Genomic DNA, 17,411 nt, shown 5'->3' with positions numbered 1-17,411 from the left:
CCCCGGGACTTGGGTGGAGGAGTCCGGCAGGAGCACGGGGCACCGGGGCGCCCTAGGGCTCTTCCCCTCACCCCCCTGCCTTGCCTTTATAGTCTGGAAACTACAGAGGTAGGAGATTCTGCAAGGTGAGGCCTTGGCAGATTCGCAGAGCTGCTGATTTTCCAAAGCGCTCAGCTGGTGTGGCCACGGATGCCTCACACCTCCCGAACAGAAGAGCCAGAGTCCTCAGCAGCCCCCCGGGCCGGACCTGTCAGGCCTGCCCTGCCTGCCCTACCCTTTCCGCCTTCTCGGGAGCCTCGGATGCCAGCTCTCAGGTCAGAGCACCAGCAGGCCTCGTGCTGGACCCGGCTGCCTGCCCCCCATGCGAAGGCCCGCCCAGCTGTCCCCGCACATCTGCGATGGGCACCGCCCCCTCCTTTCATCCACTGTGACCTGCCCCCTGCACCAGCCCTCGGCTCTGTGGAGAGCCTCTCCGAGAGAGACTGGGAACCTGGGGGCGGGGGGGGGGGGGTGCTGACTCTGGGTCCGTCTCCCTCGAGGCTCCCAGCACAGCCATAGTTTTAGGCAGGACAGGACGCCCTAACGGGGACTCGGACTCAAGGATCCCCCACAGCTGCGCCCAAGGAGAGCTTGCGTTTGAATGCCGAGTTCCTACAACCTTCCGCCGTGGGTCCGTGGGCGCATCTCCGGGTCTCTCAGAACCCGAGAGCGGCCACCAGGCCTCTGTCTGGTTCTGCCTCCCAGAGCCGGCTGGCCTGCCCCACGCCCATCACAGCCCGGCCCTCCATGGGACCGGTCACACGGGGGCACGGCCCCTGTCCCCCACACCCAGGGCCGTGCCTGGCCCGCAACAGCATCCTGGTGTTTGCTGGCTAGTAAGTCAATAAACAAGGGCCCCTCCCTGACGGTCAGCAAATACTGCCGGAATGAAGGAACGTCACCACCAGCACGGACGCATGTCAGAGTACACAGACCATAAAGGGGCCGTGACAAGTGCCAATGGGACGGGTAAGACGAGGTCCCAGAGCGCAGAGGCCTGCTCTGCAGGGAGACGAGAAGGTCTCTGCTCCGAGTGGGCTTTGTGGACGTTCTTCCGTTCTCTGGACTCTGAGCGCTGTGGCTCCTTTGTCCCATCCAGACCTCGCCCTCCATGGGTCACCTTGGCCAAGTCGCTGAGCGGCTCTGAGTCTCCGGGGCCCACCTTAACTTTCCGACACAGAACCCACGTTCTGCGGGGATTCTCTGAAAAGCGGGGGGTAACAGACGAAGCATGTCACCTGTGCCGGGCCTGTTAGAAGCTCTCACGCTGCGGCCCCGTTATCAGGGTCCGGCTGTCCAATGGGGTAGGGATGCCGCTGCAGGGGAGAGTTGGGGGGAGCAAGGCTCGCCCAGCCCTCGCTTGTCCCCAGCTCAGCAGCTTGCACTCTGGGCCCCTCCCACCCGGGGCTCGGGGCCTGCTCCACAGCAAGGGTGACAGGCAAAGAGCAGGAGACCGTGCCATTGGCCTGCTCTCGGTCCCCTGCTTGTGCATCCCTCCATGCACCCTGCAGATGGGCAGTTCCTGGACCCCCTCACACGCGCAGCAGGTCTGCGGCACACCTACCCACCCCACCTGACTTCGACGCTTGGGTCTCAGCGGGTGGAGGTGGGGGAGGAGGTGGCAGGAGAGGCGGGCGTCCCTCGAGCCCCAGCGGGGTCGGGAAGAAGGGGGCCCTGGGTTTCTGGGCCACAGTGGCTAGTATATATAGTGAGGGGCTTGGACTGAAATGAGTGCTTTTTGGGCCCCAAACGTGGTGGGGACCCAGTCATGTGCTGGTGGTGACTCCTCTCAGCGCCCCATCGGGGAGGGCTATTATGGTCCCCGTTTTCTAGATTAGGAAACTGAGGCACAAGGAGGTTCCGTGACCTGTCCTAAGGTCACTCGGACCAGGACTGGGTCCCCACCATTCTTCCTGTCCTCGCCTTCTGGCTGCTAATGTCAACGGGAGGGTGGTCGCTCAGGGCCGGGCGTCCCAGGAAGGACCGGCCCAACTCGAGTGCCAAACGGGGGAGGGGAGGGTGAGTCCCTCCTGCGAGAGGTGCGGGGGGTCACCTGGTCTGAGCTGCGCTGACACAGTCGTCACGACGTCCCAAGGGAGAGAGTGCATGAAGCCCCAAGGTCACGGCCAGTGTTCGTCTTCCCCGCAAAGCAGTCCCCAAAGGGAGTCCTGGGGTAAACCAGAGGCACGGTAACATGATGAGAAACGTGCACACGGCTCTGGTTCAGAGGCAAGCATTTTGCCACCATCTGCGTGCCTCAGTTTCCCTGCCCAGCCGACAGGGAGGGACTTAACCCCTCCCGCACGGGCTAGATGGGAGGAGCGAGTAAGATAGAGCAGGTACACAAAGCTGGTGGCCCAGGGCCAGGCCGGGGCAGGCCCTTGGGGCTGCAGCTGCTGCAGAGAATTGGGACAGAGCCCTCTGGGAGGAAGCAGGCTCCGTGTCCTGGCGCCTGGGAAGCCAGGGGAGACGTGGGGGCACCGAGCCAGGCCCCCCTTCCTAGGAGCCCCTGTGAAGATGGACATCAGGGCCATTGCCAAGGGCTTGGCCAGCCCGGACGCCTGGCAGCGGCCCCTGGGCGCCTGGAGGGCTGCTCCAGAGCTTGGTGCTTGGCTATCTTGCGACCTTGAACTTTCTGTTCTGTTCTACAATCAGTTCGGAGAGCGGCCTCTCTCGGCTAGCTTCTTATCACCGGGAGACTTCTAACACAACAGTAGTTGATTGTGCGGCTCTCCGGGGTGCGGCTACATTCCTGGACCCCCCCAGTCACCCCCCAGCTTTTTCTTTAGCTTTGGAACTATAATGATCCCGTTGTGATTGGTCTGTTCAGGTGGCAGTGTGACCCTTGAATTTAGAGGCATGAAAGGGTGTTGGGGCTGGGGAGAAGGGGACAGAAGGGGAGGGAACCGGGGCGGGGCACCTGGAGACCACCAGTGAGACAATCAAGGGAAATCTTGGAGCAACCCACGGACACACCGGGACCGGCTCGATCTAATTCATCCGTAGTTATTTGTCAAAACACTGATGGTTGTTTGGTTTTCATGGGTTTTTTTCCCCCCAGTTATTGAGAAGGAAAATGGGTTTATAGTTTTCACCCCTTCCCACCCCATCCCGAGCCCAACCGGCAAGACTCGGGAGCTGCTGGACTTGGCACAGGTTGATCTGAACACAAAGCCACCGCAGGCTGCTGGCCGTGGGTCCCTGGCCGGCCACAGGCTGCCGTGGAGGGAGCCAGAGACCAGGGTCAAGACAGGCCCCGCCCCCCGTCGATGCAGCTCTGGGACCCTAGGCACACGGGCTCCCCACAGCTCAAGGTCTACTGACAGGGCTGGTGAGGAGCCCAGCCTGCCGGGGTCAGGGGGTGCCCGGGGTCCACGCCGAGGTGCCAGCCTCCGGCATGCCGGCCCTGCCTGGGCCTTTGGTTCCTGCCTCTGCCTCATCAGCCTGGGCACCTCTGCAAGAAGGCCCCACCCACAGCTCTGGGTGCCACCTGCTGTCACCGTCCCCTTAGCCCAGGGGACTTCCTGCCTTCCCCGGGCTCCTGAGAAAGCCCCGGAGGCTTTTCTTAGAATGTTCAGCAGTCACTGCACATTTTGGTCTTGGCAGGGGCCCCCGTGGCCGGAACAGGGAAGCGGCTCAAGTTCCAAGGCCTGGAAGCCTGGGACGCTGTCAGGGAGACTGGCGGGGCCAGCGCGGTGTCAGACGTGGACACTCGCACCTGTCACTCGCGGGGCGGGGGGACCTACAGCGGGCCTCCTGCCATCCTGCTCCTGGGGCTTCTGTCTGCAAAGCGGCCCCTCCCACCCTAAAACCCTCCCCCAGCTCTGCAGTCTGAGTGGGTGGGGACACAGTTCATTGGCATTTGACACGGTGCCTTCCTTGGACACCGTGGAGGCTCAGGAGCGGTTGTCATCACCATTGTTAAAAAAACAAACACACTCTGAAGGCACCGTATTTGCTCTCTTCTGGACATTTCCCCAGCTTCTCCCAGCTCGGCTTCCCCACAGGATCCTCCGCTGGGGAGGAGGGAGACGTGTGCAGGGCTCCCCACTGGCCCTATTTGCAGATCTTGGGCCCGGGACAGCCAGTGTGCCCAGGGTCACAGAGCCCAACCCTCTGGTGGGGTCCTGGGCTACGTGCCACAGGGGCTCACTGATCTAAACTTCATTCCCACTTGGAGACCCCTTCTGACCCTGGGTGAGACGAAACTTGGAGATGTGAAAACGGCCCAGGGTCCTTTTCCCCGAGCGGCAGGGCGGCCCTGCCCGGGGACCTCCGAGGGGTGGGGCTACGGATGGACATGGCCTTGGAGAGCAACAGAGCGGCGGACAGGCTGGGAAGGGCCCACGACAGGGACCTTCAGAGACCGCTGGGGGGGTGGACAGGAAGCAGCCTTCCCCTGTGGGTTGATCCGTAGAGAGGAGACCAGGCTGCTCTCCACAGGCAGTGTGTGCAGGCCAGTCCCAGAAAGAACTTCCAGGTAAAGCTGTTCTGCTTTTACAGAAGGCTGTGAGCTCCCTGTCACGGAGCCCGCCAGGCAGCCTGGAGGGGGGCTGGTAGCACCCAAGGACCTCTGAAGCCTGCGGAAAGGCCAAAGGTCCCAGATCTCAGCTCAGACCTAGAGTGGGGGGCAGGGGGCAGGGCATTCGGGCTCAGGGACAGACAGGGGCTGAGGGAGCTCCTAGGGCCCCCCCGAGAGAAGCCGGAAATGCGCGTGTGGGGTCCTGTCCGTTCCTCCCCCAGGACCGCAGCCACAGGCTACCCCTGTAGGACCTACCTCCGTGGGACACTCGGCGCCGACAGGTCACCCAACCTCCTGCTAAATTAGCGGCAGAAAAATCCAAGCCATTTTTTAAAAATACTTTATTGAAGTGTTGTTCACGTAATGTCAAACCAGCTGTTTAAAAATGTACAGTTTGGGGGGCGCCTGGGTGGCTCAGTGGGTTAAAGCCTCTGCCTTCGGCTCAGGTCATGATCTCGGGGTCCTGGGATCGAGCCCCGCATCGGGCTCTCTACCCAGTTCCAGAACATTCTCATCCCTCCTGAAGGAAACCTCGTGGCCCTGAAGCAGTGTCTCGTCCTTCCCCTTCCCACAGCCCCTGGCAACCACCGGTCTGTCCCCGGTGCCCACAGATCCGCCCATCCTGGATTCTTCGTATCCTAAGCCATTTTTTAAAGGAGCGAAACGGAGATCGTGGGGACCCAGGCCGCATGCCGCTAGCCACGTGGACTGGGGCATGATCCTTCATGTCCCTGGGTCTGTCTCCTTGTCTGCAAAATGGGCCTCAGAATGGCTAACGACGAGGCTGTCGTGGACACAGAGAGTGGCCCATACAGAGCCCTGAGGGCGGCGTCTGCCGCTGGCGGCCTCGGTGTGTTTCGGCAGCCGCCGTCATGGGCTTCAGAGGCCGGGATGATATGGGACAAGGACAGCGGGGACCATGGCAAAGCAGAACCGAGAACGGCAGACCTGTGCTCCAGCGGCCACAGCTGGCCCCGCCTGCACCTGCTCCTTCCTACTGTCCTGTCCGGAGTGGGAATGCAGACCTCGCAGCGTGGGGGGGGGGGTGAGCCTCGGCAGGGGACACTCAGGAAGGAATATTCTGTCACCAAGCAGGGATGCAGCGGGGACCAGGGGGACCGGAAGAAGGAAGGCCTGGAAGGGGTGACAGCGGGTGTGTCCAAGGTCACAGTGAAGGGGAGTTGGGGGAAGGAGAGCCAGGCCCGAGAGCAGGCAGGCAGGGCCCGACCACCGCCAACACGTGTGTGGCTGCTTCCTGTCCTGGCTCCCCTTGCCGGCGATCCATCAGCTCGGCTGTTACTACTGTCTGGGCCTGCGAGTGGCCATAAATGGGCCCGGCACCCCCGCCCCCTGCAAGTGGCCCAGGTTTTATGTTGTAAGAACACTGTGGGGCGTCTCAAACACACCGCTAATGACAGACATCATGAAGCAATAAAAGTGATGGGGCTGGTGGGAGGGGGCCGGCGGGAAGGGAGGGGCCGCCCGTCCCCAGCTCCCCCGGCGGTGGCGGCAGGAGCTCTCCGAGAATTGATTAGTCTTGGACGTGCTGACCTTTTTGTTCTTGAAAAATTGCTTTTGAGCAGCTGAGGCAATAAAAGTAAATTGATTCGGAGAGAACGGAGGATGAAATTTGCGTTAGGCAGGGAGGGGCGGATGAGCGTCCCGTGACGTCAGCACACCCTCCTCCCCGCCCCCCAGCCCCTGGGCCACAGGAGGGCGGGACCCGAGGCGCAGGGGCAGGCTGGGGCTTCCCCAGATGTTGGGGCAGAGAAATGAAACTGAGAGGGGGGGGGCACGCAGACGAGACAAAGTGGTGGGGGCAGGGGACGGGAGCTAAACACCAGGGAGGAACGCAGGGGACTGGGGCAGACCGGGGGCGGGAAGGGGGGTGGGGGGGCGCCAGAGTCGCAGCAGGGAAGGGGTCTCCCTCCACCACACCCATGCCCTACCGCCTCCTTGAATCCCCCACAAAGCCTGATTTTTGTCCCCACTTTGGAGACTGAGGAACTGAGGCTGGGGAGATCAGGAAGGTCACCTGCTCAAGGTCACCCAGCTGAGAAGTGGTGAAGCCCGCGGAGCCCCTCCGAGGCCAGGCAGAACTCCAGAGGCGGGGACTTTAGCGAGTCCCTGTGAGTCCCGGCTCCACACTGAGGGGGTACCCTGGACCCAACACCCCCCCCCAGAGTCGGGGGCAGCCCCCGGCATCCAGAAGCGGAGGCTCCGGACGCAAGCCTGGGGACCAGGGCTCCTGGGTGGGCACAGTCGTGATGTCCCCACCCCGAGGCTGCAGCCGGAGCCTGGGGGAAGGTGACAGCAGCCCAGGTCTGTGACAAGAGCTGTGTGCAGACGCGGTGCTGAACGTGCTGGTCACCCCGAATTTCAGCCCTGCAGCCGCCCAAATCCCCTGCACCAGGGTCCCACCCTGGAGGCCCTCCAAGTTCCTGGGACACACTCCCACTCCCCCATGTGGACTGAGATCCGGGTCTGGGAGTTACTTTTCAGTGGGAGCGAGTGGCCTCACGGGTGAGTGGACAGCACAAGAGAACAGAGCGGGCGCGGCAGGAACTCCCCTAAAACGCAGGCACCCCAAGTGGGGAGAAAGCCCGCGCCTGCCAGAGCTCTGCGGGCGATCCTGGGGCCCCAGCAGCCAGGTCCCCCGTGCTCCCTCTGCCCCCAGCAGACCCCACCCAGATCAGTCAGTCCTGAGTGGACGTCGCCTGGATGCCACACCCTGACGCAGTTCAGCTACAGCACCTGGCTGCCCCCAGCACCCCCCCTCCCCCAGAGTCTCCTACCTCCCCGCCCCCTTCCCCCTCTGTCCCCGCCCAGCCTCAGGAGAAGGCTGGGAGGCTTTGCTGCCTCTGCTTCGCAGGGAGGGAAGACACTTGCCAGGGCGGTGTCCTGCCTCCCTCTGTGCAGACACACCGCCGCCGCCCATCGGAACACCCCATCCCACCAGCAGCTCCAGAGGGGCTGCCGGTGCTCCCCGCTCATCTGCAACCCCTCCCCCACGGGGCTGGAGGGGGCAGGCGGGCCTGGGGGCGCCTGTGTTGCTGGGCAACAGCGCTGTTGCCCCTGGAGACGCTCCCATACACGCCCCCCCACCTCTGTCCCAGAGCTGGGTGGGGGCTGGGACCCTGGGTGCCTGAGCTGCGGGCGTCAGGTGGGGGCGGCGAGGAGGGTAGCCCCGGGGCTCCTCCAGCCTTCTGGGGCGGCGAGGGCCTCTCACACCCTTGCCCCCGGTGAAGGCTGGGAGCCCGCGGCACCCACCCAGGCGCCTCCCACGCTGGGCGCACACCCCTCACAGGGCAACTATGACCCACGCTTCCCAGCCGGGCTGCCTTCCGCCCGGTCTGTTTGCCATCAAGTGCCCCCTGGGGGGGGGGGGAGGGACATTTTTCACGGAGATGAGCTGTTTCCTTACAGGGAAACTGAGGGTTCTGCCGCAAGCTAGGGCGAGTGCTGGGACTGGAACCCAGGCTGCTTGACGGCCAGGTTCCACGGCGTCTCCCGCTGCCCACTCCATTGCTGGGTCCGCGGGTGACCCCGGCGGGGCCCTCGCCCTCTCTGGCTGTCCTCCTGCCCCTGTGGGAGACTGGATCAGAGCGCGGCACCCAGGGAGCAGGCCCGGGCCTGGCACAGAGCCTCGAAGCCACTGCTTGGCCCCTCCTCCCTCCTGGAGCTGCCCTGGCACTGCCAGAGCAGGAATCAGGTCTGACGCGGGGGGGGGGGGGGGGTGCCGGGGGGAGGGGACGACATGCAGAGGTCAGCCCTCGGGGCTGTGCAGGCCGCCTTCTTGGGTCTGCCGGGTGCTCAGGCCATCCCACTTCCTCTGGAGCAGAGGGGCAACTGGCGGTGCTGGGCATGTGTCCTTAGACTCCAGGGTGGCGAGCTCTGGAAACAGGGGCCCCAGGCAGCCACATGCTGGGGCGGGTGATTTACGGAGGTCGAAATTGAACCCTTAGCTCCCCTCCCCTGAAGGCCGGCGCCGGGGGAGCTGGAAGCAGCCGCTGGGAGCAGACCCCCTCCCCTGTCCTGGCTGCTTGTCCAGCCTGTGGTGTCCAGCCCTTGGGGCCACGGCAAGCCCCCCTTCGGGGTAGCTTCTGCCAGACTCCAGGAGTCCTGTGCCCACAAACCCTGGGGGAGGCCGGCCCAGTATCCAGCCTGTGAGATTTCATTCACCAGAGGTTCATTCAGGAATTTTCTGTCTCAATTCTACTGTAATAAAATGCGAATTCCTCTGAAAGCATCACGGGGCTCAGAAGGGGTCCTGCCGTTTTCAGACATCGAAAGTGGCGCTTTGGTTCCCCCAGCAGGTTTGTGACTCTCAATGAATTCACGAGGGACCCCCTCCGGGAAAAGCAGGCCACCCGATCCAGATCAAGCAGCCACAACTGCATTTGTCTCTCTCCCCAGCACCCCAGGTTGGTAGAGAGGAGATGGTTCTCTGTAGGGCCACCTTGACTCAACCTGTGGTGGCCCACGCGCCATCCACTGCCCACATGTCCTGGCTGGTGGCACGTGGCGGAGAGGTGGTCAGGAGTGCGGGCACACTGACGAGGACGGAGGGGGCTTGAACCTGCACTGTAGGCACGGGCGAGGGAGCATAGGCCCCCAGGAACACTTTGGGGAATTGGGATCTCTTGACTCGGGCCGAAGGAGACAGGATTCCTCCAGCAGGGGGTTGGGACGCACCATGTCCTGGTGGGAAGGTCTGGTGGGAGCATACCGGTAAACAGCGCTCAGGATTCGGCCGGGAATGGCAGGCATTGCTTCGAGCCTGGTCTTGGGGCTCAGCAGATGAGTGCACTGCTGGCTCCCAGCTTCACCTGTCTCCCCCCGCCCGGATCTGTAGGATAGAAACTGATAGAAACGAACACCGAACCTCAAACCAGCTTTACTTCCCACAGACACCCCGCCCCGGGGCACAGAGCACCCAGAACTCGCAGTTTTGGAGGATGCACAGTGGTCTGCCATGGCTGAGAATAGTATGGGAACCGCCTTTGGGCATCAGCGGACAAGTCACATGAAACCCCCTCCTGTTGCTTTGCAGCCTTATTCAGGCTCCGTCTGGGTTTGGGTTTCACTTGTGCAGTCAATTCTCCCTTCCAGGCTGGACCACGCAGCTTTTCCACCCGATCTGGGCATCTCCTTCCCATAACCGTCTCCATCAGCAGCGAATGGGGATTTCCCGCCCGAAAGGCCATCCCGGAAGCAACGGTGAGGTTCTGGGAGAGGAGCCCGATCTCCGTCGGGAGCACGGAGAGTCTGTGGCACCGTGTGGGCAAGCAGAGCCCGCCGGAGACGTGGCAGCCCCGAGCTCTGTGCTGTTGCCCAGCGTTCATTGAGCGCCTCTGTGAGCTGACACTATCAGTGTTGGGGGGACCTGCAGAAGCTGAGGAGGGTCCCTGTTCCCTGGAGGAGAGCCGTGATGGCCCGCTCTTCCGGGCGAGGGGTTGCGGTGCAGCGAACAAAGACGGGGGGAGGGCTTTCTGCTCCTCACTGCGTCCTTTCTAACCCCACCCCCACCATACGGCTCTTCCAGTGGGGGTGGGGGGCTGGTCCTCGCAAAGCAGACGCAGGTACAAGTTCCCCGAACTACCCACCGAGGGAACACCGTGTGGTCACCATCAGAACCCCGAGCCCATTTCGTATAGGGTTTCAAAAACACGAGGATCCCAAAGACTTCGTGTGAGTCCATCCGCATGAAACGTTCAGAAGAGGCAAGTGTGTAGAGCTGTGGAGACAGAAAGAAAACGAGGGCTTGTCCAGGCTGGGGGGAAGGAAGGAGGCGGGAATGGCGGCCGGTGGGCACCGGTGGGCACCGATGGGCACCGGGCACTTCTGGAACATTGAACGTGTTCTAGAATTCCGTCATGAGCGGATACACCACTAAATGCCACTGAATTTTATACTTTTCAGTGAGAGAACTTGGGGTGTATTAGCATCTCAGTAAAGCCATCGGAGATTTTAAGTCCCAGGGGAAGGTGTTCCTGATGGTGTTGGCCGGCGGTGTTTCCTGTTTGCATTTCAACCGTATCTCAATAAAGCTCTTTCTTCTTTAATCTCCACACAGGAGCAGACGCAGTGAGAGGACCAAGGAAAGACACCAGAACACGAACAGCAGCTTTGTGTGGCGGAAGGAGCCGCCAACAGCCAGGCAGGATCCGTCCAGAGTCCGGTGGAGGCCCCCACGGCCAAGCCCCGGGACCAGCCCATCCCTGCCCCAGGCAGGACCCTGTGACTCACCGGCGAAGGCACAGAGCGTCGGGCAGCCAGGGGTCAGCTCCTCCCTGGGGAGGGAATGCGGCCCGGCCGGCCGGGCAGGCAGGTGAGGCGGGCCAGCAGGTGTGGCGGCGGGTGAGCCCCACTCGGGCCGGGAGCTTGGGTGGGCTCCCCTCGAGGCAAACGGGCAGGGAAGTCAGGCAGGAGACCGCGGGAACTACCCGCCAAGCGGGCGGGCTCGGCACTCCTCCCTCCTTCATTCCCGAGGAGCGTGCTCACCCCTGGCAGCCCAGCCTGGCCTGGTGGCCTTGCCCAGCAGCAGAGCGGGAGGGTTTGCTCACGACCCTGCAGGACAGGTCAGGCGGCGAGGCTGGTGGGGGAGGGAGTCCACCAGGGACCCGGCCTCATTCTCACACCAGACGCCCCGCAAAGCCGCAGCTCCCCGACTTTCTGTTTTGAGGGGCTGGAGCCCAGGGCTGTGCAAGAGAGCAAGCAAAGTGAGTCACGGTGGGTGGTTGGATGGGCGGACGGACAGACGGACGGACGGGTGACGTGAGACAGGGGTCCTCCACGCCACCTCCGGCTCGCAGCAGGCACACAAGGCCTTGTAAGAAGTGCCCGGGAGCAGGGTCAGCCCTCCAGGCGTTGCCTGAGCCACTTGGTTATTCCTGGCCACGGACGACATCCAAGGCAGGAGTGGGGCTGAATGAGGGGCCGCCGGGCCGCCGGGAGCTTGGTGAGGCCCGTGGTGAGGAAGTGCAGCCCTGGGGGGGGTGGAGGGAGAGCCTGGGAGGAGGTTTGCAGAAGGCGCCTGGGCGGGCCGGGGGTCAGTGTTCCACACGGGGGCCCGCGTCCCAATCACAGACACGCAGAGCCGACGTCTTGCCTGCTCGGAGCTGAGGAGCTGGTCGGCCCTTCTCACGCCCCGGCCGACTCAGGCACAGAGATGCGACCCTGCATAAGGAGCCACAGTTATCCCTCCCTTCCACTGCCCTGTCTCGGTCCTGGCTGGTGCGGGGGGAGGAGGGGCAGATTAGCACCCCCCCACACCCCCCACCCCTCACCCTGCTGCCTCCAGAGTCCGGGGGAGCCCGGGGGAGCCCGGGGGGCGACGGCAGCAGCCAGCCCTGCGTGGAAAGCTTGCAGCGGGGACCAGCAATGGGCTCATCTCAGCAGTGAGGGGAGCCGGGGACCCGGGTTCATACGCCAGCTCTGCCCCTCCCTAGCTGTGTGGCCTCAGGCAAGTTAACTCACCTCTCTGGGCCTTGGCCTCCACTGTGAGATGAGAACAAAAATACTGGGTCTGAGGCAGTCCGGGCGGCTCAGCTGGTTGAGTGTCCAACTCCTGGTTCCAACTCGGGTCATGATCTCAGGGCGCTGAGACCAAGGCCCTTGGCGGGCTCTACGCTCAGGGGGGAGTCTTTCTGGGGTTCTCTCCCTCTAACCCTCCTGCTCTCTCTCTCTCAAATAAATAAATAAAGCTTTAAAAAAAGTTATAAACAGGCAAAGGACTTGGCATGTATTTGTGGTTAACAAGGGGTGGCTGTGGTTATCTCAAAATTGTTGTATTATTAGTAGATGAATGTTCTATCATCATTTTATTACCGTCCAGTGTTCACGTCTCTGATCCCGGCGAGGTCTGTCCCCAGCCCCGGCCCCCCGAGTCCCTCAGCCTCCACCCCCGCTCCAGGCACTTCATGCCTGCCGGAGACAGAATATCACAAGCTACTTATGATCTAAAAGATTTTGTCCCCAAATCTTTTCTGACTTTGCAAAAAACTCTCAGTATCCTGCCTGCCTCTGCTTTAAACTTGGCCACTAGCTTTGTGACCGTGTCTGTCCCTTGCCTGGCTTGGGTGACATCCAGTGCGATGGTCACGGGTCCTTGGGGGCTGGTGCCTTCCCCGGTTAGGAGGCAGCCAGGAGAGGGGGCTCAGGAAAGCCCGAGGAAAGTGGGGTGTCGGCCTCTGAGGCCAGGCAGCCTGTTTTTGCATCCGTGTTCCAAAAGGAGCCAGGACAGCAGCCCCCGGCCTGCTCACAGGCCTGGAATCCCCAGGGAACCCAGTGTCTTTGGGAAATTGGACCCAGACTGGGGATGCTCAGGGGCCCTCCGTTCCCAAGGAGGGACTGAACTGGGGTCAGACAGTCCAGTCTCACCCGGGAACAGGGCGAGGGGCTCTCCCTCTGTGAAGTGGGGTGACACCTCCCCGCCCGTTGAGGGCCGGCCCCTTGAGGGGCGTCGAGATGCAAGAAGGTGTATCTGGGCTGGGATGTGGCCGGCGGCCGGCTGGTCAGGCCCCCAGGCTGCAGGCATCCTGGAAAGGGCTCGCCCTGGGGAAGGGCCAGCTCCTCTGGGGCAGTCCTGGGGTGGTGTGGTTGTGGGTCAGGGGTCAGCACGCTGTCTGGATTGGAAAATAAAGGCCTCAAGGCCTGGCCTGCGAGAGTCATGGATCTTCATGGACAGGAAGGTCCCAAGGGCCAGGTGGTGGCCACCCACGTCCCGCTTTGGGAAGAAGGGACTGGGTTCCCGGCAGAGGCTCGGCTCTTGGCCCCCTCGGGGAGCTCCTACAGTGCAGGAGGAGCCTCAGCCAAGGGCACATGCTTCCCAGGGTAGTCGGCCTCCGGCGGGCCCCAAGCAGCGAGGAACAAGCATCAAGGCCCTGCCCCCTCCGCCCGGCCCAGCCACGGAGCTCCCCAGGGCTGGCTGAGCCTTCCCCGAGAGAGACCCCAACCACGGTGCCTCCTGACCTCATGCCTCCCCCTCACGATCGGCTTCCTGGGAACCCACCCTGCATGCAAGGGACTCGACGGGACTCGAAAGGAGCTCGCGGAGGAGGCTGGACAGAGCACAGGGGCCGCCGAAGCCTGCCCCCAGTCCCACGCAGACGCTGCTCAGTTTCCCCAACAGCACAACCTACCCCCCAAGATTTATGTCCACGCAGAACCTCGGAGAAGGAGGCAACAGGGTCCTAGTGCACGAAACTAGTTTGAGATGCGGGATGAAAGCCTCCTGGAGTCAGGACAGGCCCTAAAGCGAGAGACGTCCTTGAGAAGGGGACGCAGGGACTCGCAGACAAGGCCACGTGACGAGGGAGGCCCGGCTGTGCCGAGCCTGGGGACCCCCTGCCCCCAGAAGCTAGGATTCTCCCTCCAGCGTCCAGAGGACCCCCACGATGGTATCGACACCTTGACTTTGCACTTGGGCGTCCAGCCCTGGGAACAACTTATCCCTGCTGTTTCACGCTCCCCGGTGTGCGGCGATCGGCGGCTGCAACCACGGGAAGCAAAGCCAGTTTCAAAGGTGAAATGGTCTAAGGACAGGCGAGTGGCCATGTGTCCTGCACAAGCCACCCCTCCCCCAGATCTGGAGCCACAGGGCAGGGGTGTGGGGCGTGGGGGGGTAGTTTTATTTTGAGGTGCTCTGCAGGCTTTGGCAAGAGAGAAACGGCATGGGATTTAACCAATCGTCGTGACTCCCTTGCAGCTGTCACCGAGCATTTGCTGGGATGGGAGAGGGGACACACGGCAGGACCAGCCGCCCTGTTTCAGCCCCGAGAGACCCGTGGTGGCAGCAGCCCCCAGTCCTCAGCAAGCAGCACCGCAGGAACCCGAGGCCCTGGCAGCACAGCAGGCGAGACAGCGCGGTTGGGAAGGCAGGAGCAGGTGGGTGTCGAGAAGGGAAATGCAGGGGCGCTGCGGGGCTCAACCCGTGAAGCGTCGGCCTTCGGCTCAGGTCATGATCCCAGGGTCCTGGGAATGAGCCCCGCACCGGGCTCTCTGCTCAGCAGGAGGTCTGCCTCTCCCTCTCCCTCTGCTGCTCCCCCTGCTTGTGCGCTCTCTCTCTCAGACAAGTAAATGACTCAAATCTTAAAAAAAAAACAAAAAAAGGGAAATGGAGACAGTTGCGCCAGCTCTGCGCAATGCCCCGTCCTTCTGGCAAAGAGGGAACACGCTTGGTGACGAGCTGGGAGACAGACCTGTGTCGGGTCACCTCGGGGATTCTGCGTGCGTGTCAGATGCTCTAATGTGTGCACTTAGGATGTCATGGCACCGTGTGAAGAAAAATGGTGAATTTTACGCTCACAATTTAAATTCTTTTAAGATTTCATTTATTTGACAGAGAAAGAGAGTAAGAGAGCACAAGCAGGGGGAGCAGCAGGCAGAGGGAGAAGCAGGCTCCCCACTGAGCTGAGCAGGGAGCCCGATGCGGGGCTCCATCCCGGGACCCCGGGATCACGACCTGAGCCGAAGGCAAGCGCTTAACTGACCGAGCCAGCCAGAGGCCCCCTAACAATTTAAATTCCGGATGTTTCTTGACTTCGAGTGGCCTGAGCAGCAAACAGAGGAGCCGCGACACGTAGAGAGACTACACACGGGAAGAGGGAGGAAGCGGATGTCCAGCGCCGTCAGTGACACTCTTCTCCCGGTCTGGGGGCAGGAGTCGTCTACACCAGCCGCAAGGCACGCAGGTCAGATGCACCCCAGCAGCCGGTGGATGAAGGCCCGAGGTTGGGAGGCGTGGCCAGGCTGGAGCCGGTATCCCATGGAAGGCTGGAGGGTACCGACCACGCTCTGTGGGACACCCTGGGAGACACGCCCGTCCCCCGCGTGGGGACAGTGCCAGCGACGGGAGGTTCCTCTGCGGGAAGGGGCCGACAGACGCTGGAGCTCCAGGGATCCGAAGTGTCAGCACGGTCCCCCTGTTCGAGTGGGAGCCTAGGAGGGCCGAGTCATAAACGTTGTCCTGGCCTCGGTCTGGCTCAGAGCCGGTCCCCTGGCTCCGCGGAGCACCCAGCGCCGCTTCCTGGCTCCTGCGAGTAGCACGAGCTGTGCACACGCCTTGCTGGGTTAACACACACCCGCATCCGTTCACTCGTCCAAGGAGTACGAGCTACTGTAACAAGGAAAGCACCAACATCTGAAAGTGTGTCTCTTCCTGCGCTGACCGGAGTTACAGCCCCCCGAAGTCCAGGCCCTCGTCCCCGGAAGGTCGCAGGCGGAGTGAAGGTTCCCAGTCGGCTGCCTTTGAGATGGGGAGACGATTCGGGGTCATGACGGGGTCCGCCGGGATCACAAGGGTCCTCAGAGGTAGAGACGGGCCGGGGGGGCAACGAGGAAGGCGTGAGGGCAGAAGCGCTCAGGGTGATGCCACGGGAGGGGCACGGCCAAGGAGCCCGGGCGGCCGCTAGAAGGCGGAAAAGGTAAGAAGGTTCTCAGACCCTCCCAGGGCCTCCGGAGGGATCACAGCCTGACTGACACCGTGCTTCCAGCCCAGTGAGCCCCACGTGGGACCTCCGATGTCCAGAACTGTCGGAGAATAAACGTGTCTTCAAACAACTAGGTTCACAGCCATTCGATTCAGCGGCGACGGGAAACAACACGTCCCTATCCCCGGCCACGACAGTGTGTACAAGGCCATTTTTCATCCTGCGGAAAAAGCAGAGGTTGGTACCTCCTGCGAAGACCCAAAGTCCTCGGCGCTGGTGGTCCCTGTCCCGTGGATGCGTCTTGCGCTCAGAGCCACAGACACACCCTGCAGGGGGGCAGGGACCAGCCCGGCAGGGACCACCCGGCCAGGTGTGACGCCCGGGCTGGAGCGGAGTGGCACGGCCCCGGATCGGCGCTCTGTGGTCCTTCTCTCCCACCGGCACCCCGCGGAGGCCCACATGGACAGGACGCCCGTTCCCTTTCCTTGTCTTGCCCCAGGGCTGTGTTAACTCTCCTGTCCTCTGCCTCTCTGCAGTCTGGGGGCCTGGACTTCTGGAGACCAGCGTACTGACTGCTCCGCCAAGGTCATCGTGTTCTTCGAAACCCACGGGCAGGAAGCTGCCAGGGGTCTGGAGGTCTTGGTAGGATGTGTGCTCCCAGAGGCCGGAGGGTCACCCTAGGATGTTCGTAAGGGCCTGAAGTCGGGGGTGTGCTGGGGCTTTAGAGGTAGAGACACATGGTCGCCCCGCATGCCTGTGGTCCCCAGGAAGGACGCATGGCGGACCCTTCTGTCCTGGTGGTGGCCCATCCCGCCCTGGGACTCCACGAGAGGGGGCCGGCTGGGTGAGGACCCGGAGCAGGAGCAGGTCCTGCAGCTGGGGGACCTCTGACCCTGCAGATCTGGTGAGTTTCGCGGTGGGGGCAGGGGAGAGGCCCCATGTCTGGCCGGCAAGCCCCGTGTCGACCCCAGGCAGGCCTCGGTCTGGAAACCGGCTCCTCCCACGCTCTCCGCTGGGGAGGCAAGCGACTGGCCATCAGACGCACCCAGCGGGCGCTGCCAGGTGAGCTGGGGCAGGTCAGGCCCAGTGAGAAGGTCAGGTGTGCCTAGCAGCAACCCACCGTGAGGGTTCCTCGCGGCCTGGAGCAGCTGTAAGGTGGGAAGCGATCCCCACGGACCTACTCATGGCCAACGGGGTGTGGGAGCAGCGCACGACCATGAGGTCCCCGGACACTGTCCCACCGTGCCTCCTGGGAGCTGCTGGTCTGACTGTGCGACAGGGTGGTCTCTCAAAGGTGCCGCTGAGACGCCGGTTAGGAGCCGTGAAGTCATTGCCAGATGCAAGGGTGCAGAGTTCCCCCGAGGTCGACAGCTGTGGTGGGGCTGTGTCCCTGGCTGTGGCCGGGAGCCTCCGGGGGG

General features: G+C 62.9%; 1 long non-coding RNA gene across 1 annotated transcript; it reads left to right on the top strand.

The window, feature by feature from the left end:
* The first annotated feature begins 8,130 nt into the window (after positions 1–8,130).
* On the top strand, positions 8,131–12,305 carry LOC309852149. Its single transcript, XR_014305105.1, has 3 exons — positions 8,131–8,985; positions 9,674–9,781; positions 10,219–12,305. It is a non-coding gene; the product is annotated as an uncharacterized lncRNA (long non-coding RNA).
* The last annotated feature ends 5,106 nt before the right edge of the window (positions 12,306–17,411 follow it).

Source organism: Mustela nivalis (genome assembly GCF_964662115.1).
Source record: "Mustela nivalis genome assembly, chromosome: 17".
In the NCBI taxonomy this organism is placed as follows: Eukaryota; Metazoa; Chordata; class Mammalia; order Carnivora; family Mustelidae; genus Mustela; species Mustela nivalis.
The sequence above is the reverse complement of the archived record's forward strand: the minus strand, read 5'-3'. Positions and strand labels throughout refer to the sequence as shown.